This window comes from Cheilinus undulatus, linkage group 17, assembly GCF_018320785.1.
Source record: "Cheilinus undulatus linkage group 17, ASM1832078v1, whole genome shotgun sequence".
NCBI lineage: Eukaryota > Metazoa > Chordata > Actinopteri > Labriformes > Labridae > Cheilinus > Cheilinus undulatus.
Window position 1 is genome coordinate 20698704 of NC_054881.1, and position 6762 is coordinate 20705465.

At 39.7% G+C, this 6762-nt stretch overlaps 1 long non-coding RNA gene across 1 annotated transcript; it reads right to left on the reverse strand.

Annotated features, from left to right (window-relative positions):
• Window positions 1-1877: 1877 nt before the first annotated feature.
• LOC121524641 lies at window positions 1878-6762 on the reverse strand. Its single transcript, XR_005993159.1, has 3 exons — window positions 6557-6762; window positions 6325-6457; window positions 1878-1977 (listed from the first exon to the last, which is right to left on the reverse strand). It is a non-coding gene; the product is annotated as an uncharacterized LOC121524641 (long non-coding RNA).

The following is a 6762-nucleotide window of genomic DNA, read 5'->3' on the forward strand; positions in this document are numbered from 1 at the left end:
AGATGTGGCTGAAGGGCAGAACTGCAGCTTTAGTTTTATTATAATATGGCATTTACCCATTTAGGAATTACATTTATTTTATTAAATGTACCTAAATGGCTCAAAAGTATTTGGACAAACACTGTTGTTAAAAATATAACCACAGTTTTTAATACTTGGATGAAAATCCGTCACAGTCAATGACTGCTTGATATCTGGGGCCCAAAAACGTCACCAAAGTGTTGAGCCTCTTATCTCTCAAACGTGCAGACAGCTTTAAGTTTTCTTCCTGGGGATGATTAATCAGGCCTTTACTGAAGCTGCCTTCAGTTGCTGCTTGCTTGTGGGTCTTTCTGCCTTCTGTTGCCAACTAAACTGAGGTAGAGCATAGCAGGTCATTTGTGGTTGTCTATGATCTCCAGTAACATGAACCAAGCCGGTGGTGCTACTTTCTATCAGCTTGCTTCCCTCCTGAAAATCCCAAAATGATCTTAAAGTCAAGCAGCAGAAGTTAGGGGTTAATGTGCAAACACAAAAAGCCTGCTTTGAGGTGAATGTCATTTGTGGGAGCAGTTGATAGCACGCCGGTTCTCCTTTGCTATGGGGCCTAAATAAAGAGTATTCAAGCACCATCACACCATTGCACATGTCGAATGTGTAACTATCACTGCTCCAGTGTTTTGTGTTTTTTTGGAAAGGTCAGGTAGTACCATAAATGCAGCTGTTTTCTGAGTTTGTATCTAAAAGATTACAGTGTTATGCTTTTTTACATCCGTCACAGTAGCGACAGTTTTTCTGACAGAGGTGTAAACCCACACATGGATGTCCAAATTATGCTTTCTGCTGTAGGTCAGCTGACCGGGAGAATCTGTTGACACTAATCTTCTTTCATTCCAACATATTGTCTTCCCTGCCTGCAGCAACCGACCAGAAATATTTATCATCTATAAACTCAAGGACAGAAGAGGGAAATCCCACGCAGCTTTCACAAAAAGGTATAAATAGCTCACACACTTGCACTTGTGAAAATATAACAGAGGAAAGTGGATGAGGCGCTTAGTCTGTGACGCAGGACAGCTAAGGATTGTTAAAACTCAAAGGAACAAAAAGCAGAGGCTCATTTGTCATTTACAGTGCCTTTAAATAATATTCACACTCTTGGATGTTTTACCATTTTATTGATTTTTATAACTCAATCACGGACAGTATAAGTTGCCTTTTTTGACAAAAAAAAAAAACAAAAAAAAACAACAAAAACAAAGCATACCTCTTAAATGCCAAAGTGAAACTAGATTTTTTACAAAGTAACGTCAATCCAACAAAAATAATATTTACCCCATTTAAGGAGACTGACCTCATTCAACAGAATTGAATTAAATTGGTGTTAGTAGTCTCACAACTAGTGAAACAGGGAGCACCTGAGTGCAGTGAATGTGTCTCAAGAGATTGTAGTATAAAGACACATGTGTGTCTAAGATCCAGTCACTTGTAAATCAGTATTCCTTGCCACCATTACACCGTGAAGACAAAAGAACACTCCAAGCAACTCAGACAAAAGGTTTGAAAAGTGTAAGTCAGGGGATGGATCCACAAAAAATTTCCAAGGCACTGAACATCAGTGAACAAGAAGGATACTAGTGAGAGAGCACCAAGACACCTGTGACTACTTTGAAGGAGTTACAAGCTCCAGCAGCTGAGATGGGAGAGACTCTGCATACAAAAATTGTAGCTCTGGTTCTTCACCAGTCAAAGCTTAATGGGAGATTGGCAAAGAGAAAACCACTGTTAAAAAAAAAGTCAGATTAAATTTTGACAAGAGTTCACAAAAGCATGAAGGAGAAAGGCCTTTAGTCTAATATTAGACCAAATTGGTGCGTTTTGGCCATCAGACAAGAAGCTATTCTTGGTGGGTACCAATTACTGCACATCCCCACTGTGAAGCACAGTGGTGGCAGCATCATGTCGTGGGGATGCTTCTCTGCAGCAGGCCGTGGAAGGCTTGTAAAGGTAAAAGGAAAAATAAACTCAGTAACATATAGGAAAATCATGGAGGGCAACTTAATTAGCCTGCAAGAGAACTACAGCTTGGGAGAAGATTTATTTTCTAGCAAGACAATGACTAGAGAACGCTACACAGAAATGGTTTAAAGACAACAAGGTGAATGCTCCAGAGTGGTCGAGTCATTTTGTACATGCATTTTTGCATATTTCTTGATGTATAACCATTAGGAGGAAATTGTGCTACATCAGTAAGTAAATCTGACAGGAGATAAATTACACTTTTTTCACTAGCCTCTCAGGATACCTCATGCTCTACCCTACACCCATAGTTTGACCTTTTTCAGAGTTGATACTGCATTAGTTTGAATAAAACTGCATGTGTGCATGCCCGAGATTGCAATGAAGAATATCAAGTTTAGTTTCTCCTCATGTCCTTGATGCAGCCTGACATCCAGGTAAACAGCTTTGAAGCTTAACTGGAGCCCCATTAGTCCTCACTGGGACAGTAAAAGTTGTAAACCTCTCCAATCTTCGTGGCCTTTGTCTCTGACAAGCTGGTGTCAATCACCTCAACGTCTCTGCTGAAAGGACTAAATGGAGAAATGTGAAGTGAAGCAGGCGATAATAAGACCAAATGTTGAAGCTATCCATCCATGCTGCAAGTGTTAACTCTGACAGCATTCAGGTAATTAAAATTGCATATCAGACCGCTGAAGTGAGTGGCGGTGTAATGTAATGTAATGGTGCTGATGGCTCAGTATTCGCCCAGGGGTCTGTTTATCATCAGAGCTGTCAGGCTGCGTTCAGGTAAGACGTGTGATATCATGACTAGTCAGAGGAGCTCCATGACTAAGAGTTTGTCACATTGGAGGAAAAGCCTTGAAGGAACCAGCTGTCTCAGCTCAGGGGGGGCCGCACGCATGTGGTCCGGGACAGCTTAACACACACATCAAACAACTGTCGGACCCCTGCCAACCCTCACACACACCCAAACAAAAAGAACACACACTTTGGGCTCGTTTGGTGCTTTTAGTCTCACTGGAAAAGGCTCATAAATGTACAAGGTCACGCTACAAGATGAAATAGAGCTAGTCCTGCAGACAAACTGTCACTGTTGTGAGTTTCTGCCATTGCGTAACTTATGAAAAGCTCCTACTTGCTTTACTCAATAATTGACTCATTGCTGATACATGTCAGCTGATGAGGGACGGCTGACAAGTTTGTGGCTGTTAAATAAGAGCAGCAAACATGAGGAATGTCTTCATGGTGTGTGGTTTACAGCACAAGGCCACACATGAGAGGGCACTTGCAACAGTAACAACAATCAATATGAGGCACAGGTGGGCAATTTAGAGGGAAAACAAGAGCTAACATCGTGGAAACGGGCTCTCTGGTATGCTGAGTGAAGTGATGGATGCTCTACAAGGACATTTAATCCTTTTCTCTCTGGGAACTTGTCACTCTGGAAGGTTAAAAGCAGGGCAAAAGTCAGATTTTTTTGCCTTGCAAACATGCCATTTGATTCCCATCAGTCTAAATGCAGAAGACTTGTCATGTTTCATTTCCTGTGAAACTGCTCCTCAAATGCTGATTAGTGGATTCTTGGAAATCAAGTGAGTGGATTTTTTCATAAAGGCCTGTTTTTTTCTTTCGCTGTTTTTTCTTATCTTCACATTTCTGTCATTAATGCTAATCCTCCCTGGTTGGATGATTATGAAAAACTTAAAGCAAAATGTACAACCCAAACCCCAAAACTGGGGCACTTTTTAAAATGTAAATAAAAAACGAATACAATGACATGCAAATCTCATAAACCCATGTTTCATTCACAATAGAACATAAATAACATATCAGATGTTGAAACTGAGACATTTTACCATTAGATGACGATATTAGCCCATTTTGAATTTGATGGCAGCAACACATCTCAGAAAAGTTGGGACAGGGACAAATTTGAGGAGGCCAGTTGTTGGAGTTTTGTAGGAGGAATGTTGTCCCATTCTCATCTGATGTGGTATGCTAGCTGCTCAACAGTCCTGGTCTTTGTTGATTTCTCGTTTTAAGATGTACTTAATGTTTTCTATTGGTAAAAGGTCTGGACTGAAGGCAGGCCAGTTCAGCACTGGACTTCAATGTCATGCTGTTATGGATGTGGTATGTGGTTTAGATTTGTTTCACTGTACATATGCAAGGCCTTGCCTGACAGAGACGTTGTCTGGATGGGAGCATATGTCCAGACAGTCTGGCTGAAGACCATACATCTCTGATGCCCCCTCTCACAGACCATTAATGTGAGACGGGGTCTCTGTCAAAAAGGAAATACATGCTAGCAAATGTAGCTTACATAGCTCTGTTAGCTGTGTAAGCTTAGTAGATAGCATAGTACATGGTAAAGTATATAAACTCACAAAGCACATGGATATTTATACAAATCTACAAAACTAACATTAGCTACCTGAACTATATATCTATGGTATCTACTTAGCTACATTAGCTGTGTAAGCTTGGTATATAACATAGTTACATAGCTAACATAGCTAAAGCTAAGCTCACAAAGCACATGGATTTACTATACATACAAAGCTATGAAGGTCAGTTAGCTATGTAAACGGTATAGCTATATACCTAGCGACTTTAGCTGCGTAAGCTTAGTAGATACTTAGTAGATACTTAGTAGCTAAGCTAACAAAGCACACCGATTTTTACATGAACAAAGCTACAAAGCTAACGTTAGTTATGTAAGCTATATAGCTAGGTTATCTACATAGCTTCATTAGCTGCGTAAGCTTAGTAGATAAGGTAGCTATGTAGATAAAGCTAACCTCACAAAGCATATGGATATTAATAAGAACAACGCTAAGAAGCTAAGGTTAGTTACGTACCCTATATAGCTGTTATCTATAGGGCTACATTAGTTGCATAAGCTTAGAAGATAACATTGCTACATAGCCTAATAAGCTAAAGCTAAGCTCATTAAGCTCATGGGTATCTATATGAATAAAGCTATGAAGCTAACGTTTGCTGTGTGAGCTATATAGCTAAGTTATCTACATAGCTACATTAGCTGCGGGAGATTAGTAGATAACGTAGCTTACACAGCTAAAGCTAAGTTCATAAAGCACATATATATCTAAACAGAGTTATGAAGTTAAGATTAGCTATGTAAGCTACATAGCTATGTCATCTACGTAGCTATATTAGCTTTAGCAATGTTTGCTAGAGCTCACATTGCAAAAGCAAACTTTGCTGCAGTGGCTTATGAAGTAGTAACGTAACTACGTAGCTAGCAAAGCTATTTCTGTTTAAGCTAAACCTATCAAAGCCAAAGCAAGCCGACTTTATGCTTGTCTTCTTCTAAAATGAGTCTATAAATAATGTAACTCAGGTTAAAGCTTCTAACCTTTTTCTATTTTTTTATTTCTGAAGTGTTTCATTGTCTGCAATGTTTGCAATGTTGTTATTTCATAAATGTAGCTGCCAGATTTGTTATGAACTGCATTCAGTTAAAAAAAAAAAAAAACAACTAAAACCTGAAATACACTGGGTGAGCAAATTATGGCACTTTCGTTCTGATAGAAAAGGCGTCTCACACTAATGGTTTGTGAACAGAACAGTTTTCTTTGTTGCTTCAGTTCATTCTAATGAGCTTTGGTCCATAAAAGTGTCTAGATTGTGTTCTTCTTCTTTGCATGATACATTTTACACAGCACTGCAACTTTTGTTGAATTGGGGTTGTACTATTTAGTACTGAGCTGTAAAGGAACATAAAACTTTGTAATGGCTTGTCATGAAATGATTTGTTGGTGTCTTATATAACACTATTATATAAATTACAGACAATTATGAACCCATGAAGGGTGGGCCCTTTTTTCTCGATGACAAGTAAGTACAGTACAATCCATTCATCAATGTTCATAGGAATCTATGTACAGTACATTTTTGTAAAAAATACTTAAGAGTTATGCAGTAAAAACATATATTTTCATCTCTTTAGTTCCCTATATGAGGCAGCTGACGCAGCTGACATCATTGAGATGGGGGCTCTGGTATGCTGAGTGAAGGGATGGACACTCTACAAGGATATTTAAGCTTTTTTATTGGAACTTGTCCCTCTTGAAGGCTCAAAGATTTTTGCCTCAAGACGTGCAAACATGACGTTTGATTCACATCAGTATAATTGCAGAAGACTAAAATTTTTGTCATGTTTCATTTCCTGTTAACCTGCTTCTTAATGGCTGATTAGGGGATTTTTGGGAAAGCGAGTGGGTGTATTTTGTTTATCATGGCCTGATGTTTTATTTAGCTGTATTTTCACATCCTCACATTTACTAAAAACAGACTCACCAGAGTGCAGATAGGAAGCTTGCTTTGATTCACTTCACTTTGCTTTTTTCCTGTTCTGCCGGAAGGACATGGAGCTGCTGGATGGACATCTTGGCAGAGCGAAGAGAGAGGACGCTGTTCAGGTGGAGGCACACTAAAACACAATCAGATCACTTGGATTATCAAATACCATAAGCTTGCATCACAATAAATTTGGCAACAACAAACAAGTTGCAGAGAGTAAATGACGTACACAGAAGCAGAGGAGACGGGAACCAGTTCTCATCTTCATAATCAGAGGAAGGAGGAGATGAGCGGGGAGGGCGGAGGAGGCAGAAGAGGAGGGGTGGAGGAAGGGATCAGCGGAGGAAAAAGATTGTTGAGTGAAACAGTAGTTGTGTCTAAAGGTCGGTGCCCTGGCGCCACTGCTGCTGCTCTGCTGAGAGACGAGGAGGACTG